At 40.5% G+C, this 22557-nt stretch overlaps 2 non-coding genes across 2 annotated transcripts; both read left to right on the top strand.

The window, feature by feature from the left end:
- The first annotated feature begins 1816 nt into the window (after positions 1-1816).
- On the top strand, positions 1817-1920 carry LOC148571667 (small nucleolar RNA R71). Its single transcript, XR_015908829.1, has one exon. It is a non-coding gene; the product is annotated as a small nucleolar RNA R71 (small nucleolar RNA).
- A 10677-nt stretch (positions 1921-12597) lies between these two features.
- Positions 12598-12704, top strand: LOC148571666 (small nucleolar RNA R71). Its single transcript, XR_015907782.1, has one exon. It is a non-coding gene; the product is annotated as a small nucleolar RNA R71 (small nucleolar RNA).
- Positions 12705-22557: the final 9853 nt, after the last annotated feature.

Here is a 22557-nt window from a genome sequence, read left to right as displayed (position 1 = left end):
TCCACATGATCATGAACCTAAGAAAACATGAAAAACAATAAAAATAAGAATTAGATAAACATTGGGTTGCCTCCCAACAAGCGCTTCTTTAATGTCAATAGCTTGACAGTGGGCTCTCATGGAGCCTCACAGATGTGCAGAGCTTTGTTGAAACTCTCCAACACCAAACTTAGAGTTTGGATATGGGAGTTCAACACCAAACTTAGAGTTTGGTTGTGGCCTCCCAACACCAAACTTAGAGTTTGACTGTGGGGGCTCTGGTTGACTCTGCTTGGAGAGAAGCTTTTCCTGCTTCCTCTCCATGGTTGCAGAGGGAGATCCTTGAGTTTTGAATACAAGGGAGTTCTCATTCCATTGAAGGACTATTTTACCTTTGTCAACATCAATCACAGCTCTTGCTGTGGCCAGGAAAGGTCTTCTTAGGATGATGGATTCATCCTCTTCCTTTCCAGTATCCAGGACTATGAAATCAGTAGGTATGTAAAGGCCCTCAACCTTTACTAATACATCTTCTACTTGTCCATAAGCCTGTCTTCTTGAGCTGTCTGCCATCTCTAGTGAGATTTTAGCAGCTTGCACCCCATAGATTCCCAGTTTCTCTATTACAGAGAGGGGCATGAGGTTTATTCCTGAACCAAGATCACACAGAGCCTTAAAGATCATGGTGCCTATGGTACAGGGTATTATGAACTTTCCAGGATCCTGTCTCTTCTGAGGCAATGTCAGTTGATCCAGATCACTTAGTTCATTGATGAACAAGGGAGGTTCAACTTCCCAAGCATCAATGCCAAACAATTTGGCATTCAGCTTCATGATTGCACCAAGAAACTTGGCAGTTTGCTCTTCAGTGACATCCTCATTCTCTTCAGAAGAGGAATACTCATCAGAGCTCATGAAGGGTATAAGGAGGTTCAATGGAATCTCTATGGTCTCTAGATGAGCCTCAGAGTCCTTTGGTTCCCTAGAGGGAAGCTCCTTATTGATCACTGGACGTCCCAGGAGGTCTTCCTCCTTGGGATTCACGTCCTCTCCTCTCCTCATAGGTTCGGCCATGGCGCTTATGTCAATGGCCTTGCACTCTCCTTTTGGATTCTCTTCTGTATTGCTTGGGAGAGTACTAGGAGGGATTTCAGTGATCCTTTTACTCAGCTGGCCCACTTGTGCTTCCAGATTTCTAATGGAAGACCTTGTTTCATTCATGAAACTTACAGTGGCCTTAGATAGATCAGAGACTAGATTTGCTAAATTAGAAGCATTTTGTTCAGAGTTCTCTGTCTGTTTCTGAGTTGATGATGGAAAAGGCTTGCTATTGCTAAACCTGTTTCTTCCACCATTATTAAAGCCTTGTTGAGGCTTTTGATCCTTCCATGAGAAATTTGGATGATTTCTCCATGTTGAGTTATAGGTGTTTCCATAAGGTTCACCTAAGTAATTTACCTCTGCTATTGCAGGGTTCTCAGGATCATAGGCTTCTTCTTTAGAAGGTGCCTCTTGAGTACTGTTGGATGCAGCTTGCATTCCATGCAGACTCTGAGAAATCATATTGACTTGCTGAGTCAATATTTTGTTCTGAGCCAATATGGCATTCAGAGTATCAACCTCAAGAACTCCCTTCTTCATAGGCGTCCCATTACTCACAGGATTCCTTTCAGAAGTATACATGAACTGGTTATTAGCAACCATGTCAATGAGTTCTTGAGCTTCTGCAGGCGTTTTCTTTAGGTGAATGGATCCACCTGCAGAAGTGTCCAATGACATCTTAGATAACTCAGACAGACCATCATAGAATATATCTAGGATGGTCCATTCTGAAAGCATGTCAGAAGGACACTTTTTGGTCAACTGTTTGTATCTTTCCCAAGCTTCATAGAGAGATTCACCTTCTTTCTGTCTGAAGGTTTGAACATCAGCTCTAAACTTGCTCAGCTTTTGAGGAGGAAAGTACTTGGCTAAGAAAGCCGTGACCAGCTTATCCCAAGAGTTCAGGCTGTCTTTGGGTTGAGAATCCAACCATAATCTAGCTCTGTCTCTTACAGCAAAAGGGAAAAGCATGAGCCTGTAGACTTCAGGATCTACTCCATTAGTCTTAACAGTATCACATATCTGCAAGAATTCAGTTAAGAACTGAAAAGGATCTTCAGATGGAAGTCCATGAAACTTGCAGTTCTGCTGCATCAGAGAAACTAATTGAGGTTTCAGCTCAAAGTTGTTTGCTCCAATGGCAGGAATGGAGATGCTTCTTCCATGTAAATTGGAATTAGGTGCAGTGAAGTCACCAAGCATTCTCCTTTCATTATTATTATTTTCGGCTGCCATCTCCTCTGCCTGTTCGAAAATTTCTGAAAGGTTATCTCTGGATTGTTGTATTTTAGCTTCTCTTAATTTTCTCTTCAGAGTCCTTTCAGGTTCTGGATCTGCTTCCACAAGAATGTTCTTATCCTTGCTCCTGCTCATATGACAAGGAAGAATGGCCAGAAAAATGATAATAATAATGGAGATCCTTTATACCACAGTATAAGGATCCCTGTGTGAGTGGAAGAAAAGATGTGGAGATAAAGAATGTGATGTAAAGGAAGAAACACAACTGTAAGGATGGAAGGAGGTGAAATGAGATGTTAGGATATGAATGAATAAATAGAGTAAGATGGGGGAGAGGAAATTTTCGAAAATATTTTTGAAAAAGAGTTAGTGATTTTTGAAAATGGTTTTTGAAAATTTGTTAGTATTATTCGAATATTTTTTTTTTGAAATAAAAATAAAAATAAAAATAATTAGTTAATTAAAAAGAAATTTTTGAAAAAGGGGGAGATATTTTCGAAAAATGAGAGAGAGAGTTAGTTAGGTGGTTTTGAAAAAGTTAAGAAACAAACAAAAAGTTAGTTAGTTAGTTGAAACAAATTTTTGAAAAGATAAGAAGTTAGGAAGATATTTTGAAAAGATATTTTTTTTTTTTTGAAAAAGATAAGATAAGAAGATATTTTTTTTGAAAAGATATGATTGAAATTAGTTTTGAAAAAGATTTGATTTTTAAAATCACAATTAATGACTTGATTCATAAGAAATCACAAGATATGATTCTAGAACTTAAAGTTTGAATCTTTCTTAACAAGCAAGTAACAAACTTCAAATTTTTGAATCAAAACATTAATTGTTTAAGTTATTTTCGAAAATTTTGATTTAAAATGAGAAAAAGATTTTTGAAAAATATTTTTGGAATTTTCGAAAATAACTAAGAATTTTGAAAAAGATTTGATTTTTGAAAAAGATTTTGAAAAAGATAAGATTTTCAAATTGAAAATTTGATTTGACTCATTGGCAACAACTTGATTTTAAAAATTTTTGAAAAGGTCAACTCAAATTTTCGAATTTGATGAGAGAAAAAGGGAAATATATTTTTTTTATTTTTGAAATTTTTATGAAAAACATGAAAATTATGCAATGCATGAAATTTTTAGATCAAAACAATGAATGCATGCAAGAATGCTATGAATGTCAAGATGAACACCAAGAACACTATGAAGATCATGATGAACATCAAGAACATATTTTTGAAAAATTTTTAATGCAAAGAAAACATGCAAGACACCAAACTTAGAATTCTTTAATGCTTAGACACTAAGAATTCAAGAATGCATATGATAAACATGAAAAGACACAAAACAAAAAATCATCAAGATCAAACAAGAAGACTTACCAAGAACAACTTGAAGATCATGAAGAACACTATGAATGCATGATATTTTCGAAAAAATGCAAGATGCATATGCAAGTGACACCAAACTTATAACATGACTCAAGACTCAAACAAGAAACAGAAAATATTTTTGATTTTTATGATTTTCTAATTTTTTTTTGGATTTTTATTTATATTTTTCGAAAATTTAAAAGAAAAAATAAGGATTCCAAAATTTTTAATATGAATTCCAGGAATCTTGCCATGTTAGTCTTAAAGCTCCAATCAAAGGGTCAGGCATGGCTTAATAGCCAGCCAAGCTTTAATCAAAATATGAGTGTAATTCAGACATGACAAGCCTAACATGCTCTATCCAAAAGAATTAGACATGGCTTTACAGCCAGCCAGGCTGCAACATATAATTACATGGGCTGGAGTGATTAGTTGAATACCAATCCCAAAGTAGTTTGGGTATGGCTTTACAGCCAGATATGACTCAACATATTTCATGAAACACTAGAATTCATTCTTAAAAATTTTGAAGCCATAGAATAATTTATTTTTGAAAACATTTTTTTTCGAAAACAAAGAAGAATTTTTGAAAGATTTTTGAAAAATTTTTGAAAAGAAAACAAAAAGAAAATTACCTAATCTGTGCAACAAGATGAACCGTCAGTTGTCCAAACTCGAACAATCCCCGGCAACGGCGCCAAAAACTTGGTGCACGAAATTGTGATCACATTAACGTAGTACTCTTTGTTATTGTATGGAATCATTTTTATGGCTCTTTACTATGTGTGGACACAACTCCGTTCAACTAACCAGCAAGTGTACTGGGTCGTCCAAGTAATAAACCTTACGTGAGTAAGGGTCGATCCCACAGAGATTGTTGGCTTGAAGCAAGCTATGGTCACCTTGCAAATCTCAGTCAGGCGGATTTAAACATGATTCTTTATTAGATTAAAATAAACAATAAAAGGGATAGAGATACTTATGTAGATTCATTGGCAGGAATTTCAGATAAGTGAATGGAGATGCTTTTCGTTCCTCTGAACCTCTGCTTTCCTGCTACCTTCATCCAATCAGTCTTACTCCTTTCCATGGCTGGCTTTATGTGATACATCACCACTGTCAATGGCTACTTTCGGTCATCTCTCGGGAAAATGATCCAATGCCCTGTCACGGCACGGCTAATCGTCTGGAGGCATCACCTTTGTCAATGGCTTCATCTTATCCTCTCAGTGAATAATTTGCTCACGCACCCTGTCACGGCACGGCTATTCATCTGTCGGTTCTCGATCATGCTGGAATAGGATTTACTATCCTTTTGCGTCTGTCACTAACGCCCTGCAATCGCGAGTTCGGAGCTCGTCACAGTCATTCAATCATTGAATCCTACTCGGAATACCACAGACAAGGTTTAGACCTTCCGGATTCTCTTGAATGCCGCCATCATTCTAGCTTACGCCACGAAGATTCTGGTTAGGAGATCTAAGAGATACTCATTCTAGCTTAATTCATGTAGAACAGAAGTGTTTGTCAGGCACGCGTTCATAAGGGAGAAGGATGATGAGCGTCACACATAATCATCACCTTCATCACGTTCTTGGGTGCGAATGGATATCTTAGAAGAGAAATAAGAAGAATTGAATAGAAAACAGTAGTACTTGCATTAATCTTTGAGGAACAGCAGAGCTCCACACCTTAATCTATGGAGTGTAGAAACTCTACCGTTGAAAATACATAAGTGAAAGGTCCAGGCATGGTCGAGAGGCCAGCCCCTCTGATCTAAGAACCAGGCGTCCAAAGATGTCTAATACAATAGTAAGAGGTCCTATTTATAATAAACTAGCTACTAGGGTTTACATGAGTAAGTATTTGATGCATAAATCCACTTCCGGGGCCCACTTGGTGTGTGCTTGGGCTTGGGCTTGAGTGTTACACGTGCAGAGGTCATTTATGGAGTTGAACGCCAGTTTCTGTGCCAGTTTGGGCGTTCAACTCTGGTTTTGGATCCTTTTCTGGCGCTGGACGCCAGATTTGGGCAGAAGGCTGGCGTTGAACGCCAGTTTACATCGTCATTTCTTGGCCAAAGTATGGACTATTATATATTGCTGGAAAGCCCTGGATGTCTACTTTCCAACGCAATTGGAAGCGCGCCATTTATAGTTCTGTAGCTCCAGAAAACCCACTTTGAGTGCAGGGAGGTCAGAATCAGACAGCATCAGCAGTCCTTTTTCAACCTCTGAATCTGATTTTTGCTCAAGTCCCTCAATTTCAGCCAGAAAATACCTGAAATTACAGAAAAATACACAAACTCATAGTAAAGTCCAGAAATGTGAATTTAACATAAAAACTAAGGAAAACATCCCTAAAAGTAACTAGATCCTACTAAAAACATACTAAAAACAACGCCAAAAAGCGTATAAATTATCCGCTCATCACTAACGTTCCAAAACACCCCTACTTCCCACGTTAGAGTTCACGTTAACTAGGTTAACGTGGCTTCTAACGTGGTAGTGATAGCCATCTCCAACGTTAGTGACAAAGGTGAGTGTCACTAACGTTGGCTCATCATTCTTTCCTCCACGTTAGCTTCCACGTAACTAAGTTAACGTGGGAGTTAACGTTGCTCATAGTGGCTCATTCCAACGTTAGTGACAAAGGTGGGTGTCACTAACGTTGGCGATTCTTTGCTCCCTTCACGTTAGAGTCCACGTTAACTAAGTTAACGTGGCTCAAAGTGGCTTAGTCCAACGTTAGTGACAAAGGTGAGTGTTACTAACGTTGGCCATTCTTTTGCTTCCCCACGTTAGAGTCCACGTTAATTGAGTTAACGTGGCTCCTAACGTGGCCAATATGAGCTTGGTCCAACGTTTGTGACAAAGGTGAGTGTCACTAACATTGGCTTCATTTTCTTCTTCCACGTTAGAGTTTACGTTAACTTAGTTAACGTGACTCTTAACGTGGGCTATGATGGCTTCGAGGACATTATTGGTGATTACTTTTCTCATTAACGTTGCAAGCTAGCTCCCTTTCCACGTTAGTGGTCACGTTAGTTAGACTAACGTGGCTGTTAACGTGGTTCTTCCTTGCTTCCTTTGTCCTGAAATCAAGCAGTAGAGTGTATCAAAGTTCTAATCCAAGTCATGGGACATGCATCATCCAATTTGTCATTTAATTCATGCATAATTCTCATGAAATCATGTGAAGTGTACAATGTTTGCTTGAATCAAGATGTAAGTGAAATTCTACCCAAAACTTGCTTATTTCCTAAGAAAATGCATGAAACTACCCTAAAACAGTAAAGAAAAGGTCAGTAAAACTGGCCAAAATGCCCTGGCATCATAACACCAAACTTAAAGCTTGCTTGTCCCTAAGCAAGTACTGGAACAAGAGAATGATGAATGAAATGACAAGATGAATGAATCATTATTGTGGAAGTTATGTTCTTGGTTTTATGGGGTTTCATGCATAGCAACTTAGGTTCATTCCTTTACTGGCTTTCAGACCTTTATCATGCCTTGGAATACTCACTTGATTGCACCCTTTGAGACTATTATTCATTGATCCCTTTGTCTTTCCAAGGTCTATTTCATCCTTAGGCTAAGTGCTCTGTGAGGGGGCGACTCTTTAAAATAAGCTTTCAGTCAACACTCCCGAACCAGTTGGTTCAAGGTGCTAGGTGTTGAAGCACCCCTAAGGACTTACTCCCTCAAGTCTCTCTCCCCCATACATGCACACTACAGGCACATGGTTTGTTATTTTCTTCCCTTGAGGTCTTGGTGTCTAGCACCTCTTTGGATTACTAAATATTCTGTAGCAAGGTTGCTCTTGATAGTGGATTTTCAGTTGATAATCCCGGGTTAGTTAACCCAAGTTACCAAGTGATGAAGCACTCCTAAGAACTTATTCATCCAAGCAGATCCTTGGTACAAGAGCACCACAGACACATCCCTCAAGATTCAAGCCCTTGGTGCCTAGTCTTATTCCTTATTTTCTTTCCTTTTCATCTCTTATTGTTCTTTTTCTTTTTCTTATTAGGATCTTATTATTTAGCTAGTCTCATGGAGTGTGTTTCAAGCATATGATTTAGGACAGATAGTTGCCTTCCCACCTTGTTGGTGAACCAACTTAGCTAAGTGATTACTACACCACAAATCTAAGAACTTACTCCACAATATGAACTCCACTCTGGTTTTTCAGAACATCTCTTTTTATTTAGCTTAAAAAGGAAAAGCATACAATAAGCAAGATGGAATTGAAAACAGGCAATTTGACTAGCAATCATAGACCTAAGCAAGGAGAATACTAAAAACAGAATTGAAAATTCTAAACTACCATGGAAGCATGTTCTATTTCATACATGATTTTCCTTATTTAAAACTTGAAAAAGATGGGACAATGAGGGAACTCCACCACCTTTTAATCATGGGGTTGCCCATGCTCTCCCTCTTGCTTGTCCTCTTTGCATCCACTTGTGCTTCCTTGTATCCGTGCTAGTCTGGCTCTTTTCCAGTCTTCAAGTGCCTTCCTTACTGATTCATGACTCTTCTCCACCCTTTCTCTTTCTTCTCATGCTAACTCATCCTTCACTTCGTCATATTTTGTGATTCCCGAATGTACTATAGGTAGCTGTCCGACTAAGTATCCGAGCCTGGCTAGCATGTTTACATGATTTCCACTTTCACTCATGTAAACCCTTCAGAGAATGCCCTGTGCTCGCCAAAGAGTTCTGCTTGTTCTATTTGTTTTCGATGCATCTCATGTATGTGTGCACCTTGATGTGCTTGGATGTTGATTAGCTTCTGGATAGATTCTTGTTGCTCATTTTGCCTTTGTTCTATTCTGTAGAAGGATTCACCCCATTGTTTTTCTTGTTCCAATTGCTGCTCCATCATTTGCTTCTGCCACTCCCCTTGTTGATTCATCCATCTCGAGAGCGATTCCTCTTGACGGCCCATCATCTATAATTGAAGCTCCTTCTGTGCCTCTTGATTCTCCCAATATTGCCTAGATAAGCCATCAATGGCTTCTTGTAATTGGTGCATGTTCAAGGTGGCTACGGCTTACTCCTCTAGGTTTTCCCCTTCTACAGTTTGCTGGGCTACCCTCTTTCTTATCCTTCGTTGAGGTAGGGGAGATGTAACAGCATGCACACGCCGGACAGTAATTGGAATACCAACTTTTATCCATTCGGGGTTTTCATCTTCGAACACTACCCCGGCCTTGTCACACAGGCGGAAAATGGTACTGGGATAGCCTAACCTTCCTCCAGAATCACTTTTCTCAGCCATCTTCCTAATGCCTTGGGCTTTGAGCTCGTGCACTTTGATCTCTCCCCCTTTAAGTATGCATTGCACCATTATTGCTCTCTTAAGATTCACCTCTGAATTGTTTCTGGCAGGAAGGATGGATCTCCTTACAATTTTGAACCATCCATTTGCTTCAGGGGTGAGATCACCTCTTTTAATAAATTTGGGTTTTCCATTGGGATCTCTCATCCAGTCTTCCCCTTGTATGCAGATATCTTTCACAATCTGGTCATAATTAGGATTACCATCTATTCGAGATTGATAATTCTCTTCCTCAAATGGTATAGTTCGTAGCTTCAGCACTCTCATGATGCTCGTGGGACTAAAATCCACCGTCACTCCTCTCACAAAGCTTATATCAGACTCCTCTTTCTTATCATACCTCACCGCATTTGCGTAGAACTCTCTCACGAGCGTTGCATTTATTCTTGCGGTGACCGGATCGGTGAGGAGCTCCCATCTTCTCTTTTCTACCTTCTCTATGATTTCTGGGCACTCAGTTTTTTTGACTTGAAAGCCTAGCTCATATTTGATCTCCTTATCAGTCATCCATCCAAATTGGAGTGCATGATAAAAAGTTCTAAACTTCTTTTAATCGAAAGGGCGTTGCTCCAAAGGCTCATTCCCCTTTCTTCTTTTAGAGCTTGATGATGCCATGAGTGACTTTTGGACAGTAAAGGTGTTGAGGTTAGTGATGAGTGGTGGAATTCGGTTGGGTTTGGATAGAGTGTAGTGAAGGGATTTGAGTTCCGGAGGTGTAGAGTATAAGGAATGGGAATTGGAATGTGGAAGGGTTATGAACTAAGAACCACTTATATAGAGAAGTGGTCGGTGATTAGAAGGTGTGGATTGATGGGGTGGTTGCGTGATGGACGGATGGGGTTTAGCATGGGATGAGCACAAGGATCATCAACTTTATGATGGGGTTAGTTCAGTTTCCAAGCTTGTTCTCCTTCCAATGTTGCATGGCAACAATTTCCAATGCAATCCCCCTGGAGACACGTGTACAATCCTCTCCTTTTGTGGCAGCCGAACCCTTTAATTGTCCCATTAATCCTCCTACAAAATAAAAGAAAAATTAAAATTGTGGGAAGTGGCGATAAACTTTAAAAGACAAGAAAGAGTAACTACTTTTTAAAATTTTTGTTGTCAACTACTAAGTGCTATTCACAAATGCGAACCAACTGACTAATTAAATCTCCATGTATGCAACCTTGGTGACACCAAACTTAGTTTGTGGCAATGTGGTGTAAGATGATTTGTTCAAGGTGCTAAGAGTGACATGCTATGAGCTGCATTCATGTCCTCTTAGTGTGCCTTGAACACCAAACTTGTTCTTCACTATATGTTGCATACAAGGATTTATTCAAGGATATGTCAAAGTTGAATTGCGATCCATGAACCTTGCTTTATTAACTACTTTAAAAGCATGTAAAACATGGGTTGCCTCCCATGAAGCGCTTCTTTAGCGTCACTAGCTTGACGTTCTGCCTTTGTCATGGTGGTTGGTAATGCTTCAGATCTTCCCCTCTTGCAGTAAACCTATATCCATTGGCTTCATCAATGATCTCCACATGTTCTAGGGAGAGAACTTTGTTGATGGTGAAAACCTTAGGTAATTGAGATGGGATGGTGGGGAGATGAGGTGGGATATCTAGGAAGTAAGCTGAGATCACTTTATCCCCTGGAGAGAAATCTTCTATAGGGATCTTTTTATTCCTCCATCTCCTTGGTACTTTCTTCTTTGTTTCTTTTGTTGTTATCCTGCTCTTTGTAGTCCCTTTCCTTAGGGAGATTTTGTTGCTGGTCTCATATGATTCTGGTGGTTTTGGCTCCACTTGAGTTTCCTTTAGCTGTGACAGCTGCTGATTCTCTTGTTCATCACCCAAAGGAATTCCAGGGTGTACAGGTTGTGCTTCAATGCTTTTTTCTCCCATCATTGCTTTGTCATGCTCTGCCCTTAGTTCCTTGCCTTCCTGACTTGCTTCTTGTGAGGGTTTAAAGACGTTGAAGGTGAGTTGTTCGTCATATATCCTTAGTATTAGCTCTCCTCGCTCCACATCTATGAGCGCTCTGGCTGTAGCTAAGAATGGTCTTCCCAATATGATTGGGTGAAGGTGACTTTCTTCCATTTCCAGTATGACAAAGTCTGTGGGAAGGAAGTAGTTCCCAACCTTCACCAGCACGTTTTCAACCACTCCAATTGCTTGTTTTTGAGTTTTCTCTGCCAGCCTGATAACTACGTCTGTGGGCATCAGCTCATTGATTTGCAGCCTCTTCATAAGGGATGAAGGCATTAAGTTGATGCTTGCTCCCAGATACAGAGTCTTTTGTCAAACATTATTTCTCCTATGGCACAAGGGATGTGAAAACTCCTTGGGTCCTTCCTTTTTGTAGGCAGCTATGGTTGAATGAGAGCACTGCACTCCTTGTTCATCACTATGGTTTATCCTCCCTTGAGTGAGCTTTTCCTGGTCAGCAGCTCCTTCATATACTTGATGTATGAGGGCATTTGTTGGAGAGCCTTGATGAATGGTATGTTTACATGGAGGGATGCAAATATGTCAAGAAACCTTGAGTATATTCTCTTCTCTACACCACCATTTAGTAATTGGGAAAAGGGTGTATAGAGCCTCAGTAACTCTTTCTGCGTAATTGTGGTTTCCTGAGGATTCTCTTCCTGCTTTCCTGCTGATGTATCTTCAGATTGTTCTGATGGTTTGTTCAGCTCTTCCTCAGTCTCCTTATCACTTATAGTAACCATCTTGTAATCTTCCCATCTGACTTTCTTTGCTTCACCTCTTAGATTTTTCTCTGTGTCACTTGGGAAGCTATCAGTAGGTTTGGGAATCTTCTCAGATAGGTATCCCACTTGAAATTCCAGCCTCTTGATGGTGTCTCCCTGATTCTTGATATTGGCTCGCACCTCCTCTTTGAACATCTTGTTATCTTGAATCTCCTTGCATATGCCTTCAAGTAGGGTTTCAATCCTGGATAGTCTTTCTTCGATTGGAAGGATGAGAAGGGCCTTTTTGACTTTGGTATGAATGTTGAGAAGTGTTGTTGGGTGGGTGTTGGTATGACCTCTGTGTAGAATGTTGGTGAGTTGCATTGTTGTTGGGGTTATGGCGTCTCTTATCTTGGCCTTGGTCTTGTTGATTTCCCCACCCAAAGTTTAGGTGGTTTATCCAACTAGGATTGTATGTTTTGGAGTATGGGTCATAGTGCTGCCTAGGTGAATTCCCAATGTAGTTGGCTTGTTCCTGATCACCCTCTGCTTTTTCATTCACTCCTTCTTGGGTTGCTGCTGAAGTGGTGATTGCTGCTACTTGATTCCTCTCCATCTTCTTGGTGAGGTCAGCTAATTGCTTGGTAATCATCTTGTTTTGAGCTAGCAGTGCATCCATATTGTTTAGCTCCATCACTCCTCTAGTGTTGCCCCTTTCAGAAGCATAGAAGTAGTCATTCTCTGCTATAGTCTCAATGATATCTATGGCTTCTTCAATGGTCTTCTTCTTGTTCAGAGATCCCCCAGATGAGTGGTCTACTGCCTTCTTTGATTCATATGAAAGACCTTCATAGAAAATGTGCAACTGCACCCATTCATTGAACATATCTGGCGGGCATCTTCTTGTTAGGTCCTTAAACCTCTCCCATGCTTCATATAGAGTCTCACCATCTTGCTGCCTAAAGGTTTGTACCTCAGCTCTCAACCTGTTGATCCGTTGAGGAGGATAGAATCTTGCCAAGAATTTGTTCACCACATCTTCCTAGGTTGCTAAACTCTCCTTTGGAAAGGATTCCAGCCATTTAGATGCTTTGTCCTTGAGTGAGAAAGGGAATAGAAGTAGTCTATAAGTGTCAGGATGAACACCATTAGACTTCACAGTATCGCATATCCTCAGGAAGGTGGTTAGATGTTGATTGGGGTCTTCTTAGACACTTCCTCTGAATGAACAATTGTTCTGAACAAGGGTGATGAACTGTGGCTTTAGTTCAAAGTTGTTGGCATGTATGGTTGGCCTTTCGATGATACTCCCACAGTTTCCTGGGTTTAGGTTGATGTAAGAACCCAGAACTCTTCTCTCTTGCCCACCCTGATGTGCTGGACCTTCTCGGCCATGGTTGTGAGCCTCTTCTTCATGATGGTTTTCCATATTCTCATCCATGTCTGGTTCAAAGTACTCTTCCTCTTCCTCAGCACCAACTACTCTCTTTCCTCTTGCTTCCCTCCTTAATCTAAGGAAGGTCCTCTTGGGTTCAGAATCAAAGGAAGTTGAAGCCCCGCTTCTTCTACCTGTCATACAACCAACAAGGCACAAGCAAGAGAGATAGATGCAGATAGTAATTTCTATAGAAATGCTGTTAGTATGAGTGATGCAATATATCAAACAGTTAGTAGGTTAGTGACTGAATTGTAAACAACTAAGAAAATGGGTAGGGGAAAAGGAAGAAAATAGCCAAACAGAAAGTAAATTACTCAAATAAACTTAAATCAAACAAAATAAAAACAAATGCTCAATCTAGTTATCCACCAATTTAATCATTGTTGATACAAAATCAATCCCCGGCAACGGCGCCATAAACTTGATGCACGGAAACTTGTCTCTCAACAAATCTCTCTCGGCAAGTATACCGAATTGTCGTCAAGTAAAAACTCACAATAGAGTGAGGTCGAATCCCACAGGGATTGATTGGTCAAGCAACTTTAATTGGAAGAATGTTCTAGTTGAGCTAAGCAGAAATTGGGTTGAGAATTGCAAGAAATTAAATGGCGGGAAAGTAAATTGCAGAAAATAAATGACAGAAGGTAAATTGTAGAATCTTAAATGGGAATGGAAAGTTTAGCATGAAAGTAAATAGCAGAAAGTAAAGAGAATGGGTAAGATCAGAAATGGGGAGTTCATTGGGCTTAGGAGATATTGCATTCTCCGGATCAAGTTCATTTTCATCTCTTCCTCAATCAATGCATTCATTGATCTCCTTGGCAATCTTAAGTGATTGAATTCCAATTCCTTGGTAATTCAATCTCTCAAATCAGATCAATAGCCAATTCCTTGGTCTAATTGCTCATGAGAAGAGATGAAGTGTGGTCACTGATTATACCACATGTATTTCCAAATCAAAGTATTGAAAGAATTATATGTCACCATATCCGCCCAAACCCCAATTTGGTCCAACATGAGAAAGCAATTCTAGCATGATCTCTTCATTCCTCTTCCAAGGTTCAGAAGAGATCCAAGTATGAATAGCTTCTTTTCCAAGATAACTACTCAATTGGATGAAGATTGAAAGCTTTCTAGTAAAATCAAGAGAAAAGAGAGAAGAAGGATAATGAAATCTATTATTGATCCATCAAATTACAACAGAGCTCCCTAACCCAATGAAAGGGGTTTAGTTGTTCATAGCTCTGGGAAATGAAAGCATAGATGGAAAATACATTATGAAAAGTAAAACTAGAAGTGCAGAGAGAGTAAAATATTACAGAGGCTAACTAAAATTCCCAAAACTCTCTTTTCTAATTCAAAACTACCCCTATATATACTACTCTTCTGATCTTCTAGTTAGTTCTTCAAGTCTTGGATATGGGCCTTTGGATCTTGAGTTTGAAGCAGTTATCCTCTTCAGTGGGCTTAGCTTTACTTGCAGAGAGAAACTGTGAAGCAGGCAGGGACTTTAGCTTAGGACGTTAGTGGCATTAACGTTAAGTGAAAGTGTGGGTTCGAGAACGTTAGTGACAATCACCTTTTTCACTAACGTTCCTAACCCAGGGATGATCTACGTTAACTTCAATGTTAGTGGCACCAACGTGACCACTAACGTTGCCTCTTGGTCCTTCGCATACGTTATTGGGACTTACCTTTTCCAATAACGTTGAAAGTCCTCCCTTCCCCCTACGTTAGAGTTCACGTTAGTGTGGCTAACGTGACCTTCAACGTTGGCTTGCCAAATCTTCGAGAACGTTAGTGACACTTACCTTTGTCACTAAGGTTCCAAAACGCCCCTACTTCCCACGTTAGAGTTCACGTTAACTAGGTTAACGTGGCTTCTAACGTGGTAGTGATATCCATCTCCAACGTTAGTGACAAAGGTGAGTGTCACTAACGTTGGCTCATCATTCTTTCCTCCACGTTAGCTTCCATGTTAACTAAGTTAACGTAGGAGTTAACGTTGCTCATAGTGGCTCATTCCAACGTTAGTGACAAAGGTGGGTGTTACTAACGTTGGCCATTCTTTTGCTTCCCCACGTTAGAGTCCACGTTAATTGAGTTAACGTGGCTCTTAACGTGGCCAATATGAGCTTGGTCCAACGTTAGTGACAAAGGTGAGTGTCACTAACGTTGGCTTCATTTTCTTCTTCCACGTTAGAGTTCACGTTAACTTAGTTAACGTGACTCTTAACGTGGGCTATGATGGCTTTGAGGACGTTATTGGTGATTACTTTTCTTATTAACGTTGCAAGCTAGCTCCCTTTCCACGTTAGTGGTCACGTTAGTTAGACTAACGTGGCTGTTAACGTGGTTCTTCCTTGCTTCCTTTGTCCTGAAATCAAGCAGTAGAGTGCATCAAAGTTCTAATCCAAGTCATGGGACATGCATCATCCAATTTGTCATTTAATTCATGCATAATTCTCATGAAATCATGTAAAGTGCACAATGTTTGCTTGAATCAAGATGTAAGTGAAATTCTACCCAAAACTTGCTTATTTCCTAAGAAAATACATGAAACTACCCTAAAATAGTAAAGAAAAGGTCAGTGAAACTAGCCAAAATGCCCTGGCATCACACTCTAGTCACTCAGTGTTTGTTGGGTTAAACACTCTATTCTTCTTTTTATTCTTACTTTCTATAACTTTGTTCTTCATCTAACCAATCAACAATTATAGAATATAGACATACCAAAGTCATGAGGTCTTTAATTGAGGTTGTATTGGGGCCAAGGTAAAGGTAAGGGTATATGTATAAGGCTAAGTGAGCTAATTAAGCGAATTCTTGATTAGTCTAAGATCTCACCTAACATACATACTTTGTAAAGCAGAGCTTCTTTACCTATTTTCCCATATTTTTCCCACTTTTGATACATGCTCATATTTTAATTTTTTATCTTGTCCCATGTGCATTGCTTTATTTTGCATGTGGAGAATTCTTTTGTATCCCCTTTATTTAGATACTGAAAAATAAATATTTTTCTCTCTTTTTTTTAATGCACATGGTAATTCAATTATTTTGATTTCACATGAGCATGCTTCCCAAAAATTTTTATTTTGAATTATTTTATTCTTTTCAACTTTCTACCCTTTGTTTTTATCATCCATGTTCCCAATAGGCTTCCCACACTTAAACAATTACACACTTTTTATCTTAAGCTAACCAAGGATTCAACTTGAGATTTTTATTTCGTTTTTCTGCTTAAGGCTAGTAATGTGGCTTATAGAATAAGAGGGGATTTAAAGGCTCAAGGGGGTTAACAAGGGTGATGTAAAAGGTAGGCTAATTTGGGATAAGTGAGCTAAAATTAAACAATGGCCTCAATCACTCTCTTGGTATGTATTTCTATTCTATAATCGGACATATAGATTAAAACAAAGTAAAAAACACCAGAATAAATAAGAAGGGTGGAACACACAGGAATAAAATATTATGGTTTGAATGTAACCATACAATTAAGCTCAAAACGCACAGGCTGTGTATTCTCTAGCTCAAAAATTATTTATCAATTATGTATGTCATGCAAGTAAAATTAAAAGTTCCCATTATTCTCAATGTAAAACTTAAGGTGGCTTTAAAGTTCTAGTGTTTCTCCTTGATGAAATGTTGTTAACTAACTAACATGTAATACTATATACACAAGGTGTGTGGATTATTTCTATTATGTTCAAGTTCCTAGTTTACTTCCTTTTTATATTTTCAATATAGACTAAGCTATCTTATGCTAAAAAGGGTAAACTATACTAATTAATCTACAATTTCTATAACTAATAAGTTAGAATTGCAACTAAACTAAATGGCTAAAATATGAACTAAAGTGCGAAATGCAGAAAATAGAGTATAAATACATGAAAATAGCAATGTATAAGTATTGGGAAAATAAAAATAAAAATAAAGAGAAAAATACAGAAAAATAGCAAAATAAATGAAAGAGTCTGTAGTGGTTCACCAAAAAAATACGCCAGAGATGGCGACCTCCCCACACTTAAAATGAAGCATCGTCCCTGATGCTCACTCAAGCAGGGTGTGAAGGGGTGTCATCACTGGAAAGGTGGGTAGCTGGAGTCTCTGTGGTGGTGGTCTGAGGATCTGCCTGTTGCAGAGGAGGTGCTGACTGGATAGGGATCTCGGGGTCTATAGCCTGAATCTGAGGCGGGGCCTCCTGATGTGATGCGGCCTGCTCTATGCCTGCCGGCGCAGCCTCGCTCTGTGGATGGGTCTCTGCCTCGTGATCATCCGCCTCCTCCTCAGATGGTGTGTCAGGCTCTGAGGGAATGTCGCCGCCAGATCAGATCATCAGCTTCAGGTGCTCATAGCGTCGCTTGTTACGACGCTCCATCTGGTCGAGCCGCCGAAACAGGCGGTGCACTAGGTGATAAACTGGCTCTGAGGCAGGTGGAGGTGCAGTGGTAGTGGCAGGGGTAGCTGTGGAAGAAGAGGGGCTGGCAGATGGTGTGGCTGTCCCATCAGTAGCAGTGAGGAATGGAGGTCTGTAGCTCAAAGCCAGAAAGTTCCTGCTGTGAGGGATAATCTTCTTGCATTCTGCAGCAGGTGGCTTTTCATCAGCATCCTCCCAAGGCACGTCAGCTCGACGGCCTAGCTGTGTAATCAGATAAGGAAAGGGAAGAGTGCCTCGGACGTGGACCCTGGCCATGTGGTACCGGATAAAGCGTGACAGGTACAGGTCCTTACCCTCCATCACACACCATAGGAGGGTGATCATAGCGGCAGGTATCTCTGTCTCATGGGTACTCGGCATGACAAAATTGCTCAGGATCTGGTGCCATAGCCGAGCCTCATCATTTAAGTAAATCTGCTTGATTCCCTTTGGCATGGTGGTGTTCTGATCCATGATCCATGGAACGGTCGGGTCAAGGGCTATCCTGCCCTTGACTGCATCCCAATCAAACTTCATGAAGCGCATATCCTCCTCAACTTTTTGATAACCATCCAATTGATCAGATTTAGGCAGAAGCTTCAGAACATCCTCTATGGCTTCTTCAGTAACCAGAATCTACTTCCCTCTTAGGTTCACTGCATCTAGGGAATTCTTGAAGTAATTGCAGTAGAATTCCCTTACCCAAGATGCATTGACCTCAATTAGGTTTCTTTCCAGGAAGAACCAGCCTCTTTGTTTGATTTGCTCAGAGGTGTATTGCTTGAGTTCTTCTGGGATTTTCAAAGTCCTCTCCAGGTACAGGTTCCTGGAGGTTGCAAACACCAGATACTTCAGCTTACAGTATCAGTTTGCAAACTTTGCTGGATCAGTAGCAGGGAGTAGCTGGTCGGCCTTCTCCTGCGGGATAAAGTTTTTCTCCCGCCAGGAGTCATCATGCATGATATCCATGATGGACATAGAGGATTCTCCTCTTTTACGTTTGCCAGTAGTAGCCTTTGCTTTTCCTTTTCTTTGGCTGGCAGACATCCTGAAAAACAGAAAGTCAGGATATAATAAAAACAGGGAAAGTAAATAGGCAAATAATCAAAAGAAACACAATGTGGCAAAGGAGCAATAAGATAATGAAAATGAGTTAAGTAAATGTGCATTAAGGATTGTATAGGAGTTAAAAGTCCAAAAAGAAGAATTCACAATCCAAAATGTAATGGAAGTCATGTTAATTAGGAAAATTAACATTATGCCTTGGTTAGAAGGTTAAAATAAAGTGGAAAAAAAAAAGAAGAGATGTTGTGAAAGGTTAGGTTGGTTAGAATTGAAAAAGAGTTTAGGAAGTTAAAATTAGGGAGTTAGTAAAAAGTGGTTTAAGGAAAGTGGCATAATGATCATATTCCAAGTAACAGGCATTCACAATGAGAAGATATAGGTAACTCATATCCAAACAAGGAAATTAGGTTGATGATGATTCAGATAGATATAGAAATAGCAAAAATTGGAATCTAATCATCAAAAATGTAGATTATGAACCAGGAAATCAAAGAGAATAGGAAAGCTTGCCCTGGCATTCATTAATTATTCTGGTAAAAGCAGAGTAAAGCAGAGTTTAAATAGCTAAAACCAAAACATGAATGAAAGTCAAAAACAGTTTATAAAAATTTGGGCAGCATTCCGGCTAAAATTGGATTGTCCCGGAAAATAAACAGCAGTCAGAATAGTTCATATGAATTAAAAATACAGCTGTAAGTACATATAGGGAATATGAAGATCAAAAAGCAACATGAAACAGTAAATTTCAGCATATGAACAATACGAACATCACAGCAACAGCAGAATTGCGAATTGATAAAACAAGAAATACGAACAGCGCAATTAAACAGGCCTAAATCCACTAACCACATCCTAGGCTACCTAACAACCTAAAATCCACTACAACATGTATATCTAACTAGCCTAAATATGAACATAAACAGAAAAATATGAATTAACTACGAATGGATAGAAGGGTGGCGTTCGTCAGAACCTGGTAGGCGAATTAAGGAGAGTGGGGCAGAGAGGTGGCTGGGGGATGGTGGCAGTGGCGTCTAGCGCGGCGGAAGAGGGTGGCGGAGGCGGTGGCTGCTGTTCGGGGGCAGGGGCTTCGGGAAGGGTAATGGGGGTAGGGGGAAGAGTGGGTGGCAGATGGGGACGCGGCGGTGACGGCGGCGCGGTGGGGTGGTGATCGCGGAGGGGGGCAGTGGCGGTGGAGGGAGGAAGGAGAAGGAAGAAGAAGAAAGAAGGGGAAGGAGGAAGGGGGTGGCGTGGCAACGGGGTCTGGGTGGTCGGCGGGGTGGCGGCGGTCGGTGATGGTGGCTGGGTGGTGGTTGGGTGGTTGGAGAAGAAGAGAGGAAGGAGAAGGGTTTGGGGGCGCGAATGGTAGGGTTCGCGTGACTAGGGGGTTATGAAATTTGAATCCACGCGATCGCGTGGGGCACGCGTTCGTGTGGTTGGGCTGAAATGGTGGTTGACGCGATCGCGTAGGACACGCGATTGCATGGAATGGATTAGGGAGCGAATGACGCAATCGCCTGGGGCATGCGATCGCGTCGCTGGAAATTATGCTAAACGCATGATTCCAGCATCATTTCAGCGCAACTCTCTGTCTCCTTTTGGGTTGTTGTGTAATCCATGCGATGCGATCGCGTCGCTCACGCTGTCGCGTGGGATTGACGTTGTGCAAGTGACGCGATCACGTCAAAGACGCGACCGCGTGGACGTTTTGTGCAAAACACACAATGGTCGCACGATTCCAGCCTAACTTTCTGGTCGTTGGATGTTTACGCCGTTCTCCAGATCACGCGGCCGCGTGAATGACGCGGATGTGTGGAGAGTGTTTTCGCAACTTGACGCGATCGCATGAATGATGCGGTCGCGTCGCACACCCTTTTTTTGTGCAAAATGCATAATGCAGTGCTAATATGAATGTTATGCATGATTCCAGGTTCAATGAAATAAAATAAAATAAAACTCAAAAATAAACAAAACGAAATAAAATTAAAATTGAAAAAGGAACGATCATACCATGGTGGGTTGTCTCCCACCTAGCACTTTTAGTTAAAGTCCTTAAGTTGGACATTGGATGAGCTTCTTGTTATGGTGGCTTGTGCTTGAACTCATCCAGGAATCTCCACCAATGCTTGGAATGCCAATAGCCTCCGGGGTCCCAAACTAGGCATGTAAAGCTTCTGAGCAGCTTCAAATAGATTCTCAGGCTCCCGGGGTGACGAATGTCAGAATAGATTCCAGGATCCCAAACTTGGCTTTTAAATCCGCCTTCGTCTTGATCTATATTTTTCCATCTGGGCGGTTTAGAAATTAGATTCTCACCAAGATAACCAAACGTTTTCCGAGATCCATTTGATAGATCATGATGCCAATCCGCACACTTCGAGTTGAAGCGTGGAACCTTATGGAACTTTGTGCACCAACTCTGAGCACGAGTCATTTCCCTTTTACTCTTAAAGCCGCAGAGAGCTCTAAGCTGGCCATCTGTTTCAAGCAAACCATATTCAAGTGGAAAAATAAAGCTAAAGGTTAAGGATTGTACCCACTTGAAGCTTGTATTGGGTAGTAATGGCCTTGGGATAGGTGTTTCCAGTGGTTCTGTGAGCTCTACTCCCTTGTGCTCTTCTGTGAATTTCTCCACTTCCATGCAGACTTCTTCAAATGCATCCATGTTCTGATCAAAGCCTTCTATGTCTTCCTCGTCACTTAAGTCATAAACGGGAGGTTGAGAGAAATCTACCTCCGCGTCATCTTTGTATTCACTTGGGGAAGATTCTTCGATCTCAGAGAATTCACTTGCGGATGCAAGTTCATTACTAGGAGAACTTGACTTGTGACTATCATCATCAAGAAAATTTGCTTCTTGGATTATTCCATCTAGTTCTTCATAAGAGACTTGCTTTGGGGGTTGTACACTATCCTCTTTAGCATCAATTGTAATGGCCTTAACAGAATTCTCCACAACTCTGGGTTCCCATGGAAGTTCAGCGTCTCCTAAGTCTTCAACCAACTCTTCTTCTTGTATAATGACAGCTTCCTCTACTTGTTCTAATACGAAGTCATGCTCTGTCATGTCCACTGGAGTTTCTAATATCTCCTTCATGCTACGCCCTTCATTAGATTGTCCACATGGGGCTCTGGGAGTCCCTTGAATGTTCGAACGTCTAGAAAATAATTGACTTATTGCTTGCTCCAGTTGATGAAGGGTTGTTTGAAGTTGATCTACTGTTCCCTTGAGGCGAACTTCTGATTCTCGGGGTGATGGATTTGGACGTGGTATATTGGGAAGTGGTGGTGTTTTGGAGTAATTGGATTGGAATCGGGGTAAATAAGGATCATATGGTAGTGAATGGTGAAAAGGGGCTTGTGAGTGTGGTGGTTCAAAGTTGTGTTCAGAGGATGACCTATAAGCATAGGATGGGGCTTGTTGGTAACTACGAGGTTGTCCACCATGTCCATTGCCTTGGTATGCATTGTAGAATGGTCTTTGTCCATGATATCTTGGAGGGTGTTGCTGCCTAAAGGGTTGATCAGATCCTCTTGGCTCCATCCATCTTTGATTGCTTTGACCTTGATGCATGTTCCTGTTATAACTTTCATTCCTTTCAACAATATTAGAACCAAACTCAAAGCGAGAGGGGTAAGAATTAATAGAGACTAATGAAAATAAAAGGAAAAAAATAAAAACAAATAGACGAGTAAAAGAAAAATATTTACAATAACCAATAATAAGGCACACAGTTGCAGTTCCCCAGCAACGGCGCCATTTTGATGTTAGGATTTTTGCTAGTAAAGAATTTATAAAAATAGTCGCGTTGTAGATATAGTTTCTAAACCAACAGAAATCTCTTCGTACAAACGTTTTGGTTGTCACAAGTAACAAACCCCTAAAAAATTGATAACCGAAGTATTCAAACCTCGGGT

The sequence above is a fragment of the Arachis ipaensis genome, chromosome B3, assembly GCF_059453495.1.
Source record: "Arachis ipaensis isolate K30076 ecotype BB chromosome B3, ASM5945349v1, whole genome shotgun sequence".
Lineage (NCBI taxonomy): Eukaryota > Viridiplantae > Streptophyta > Magnoliopsida > Fabales > Fabaceae > Arachis > Arachis ipaensis.
This window is presented reverse-complemented; position numbering and strand designations above follow the sequence as displayed.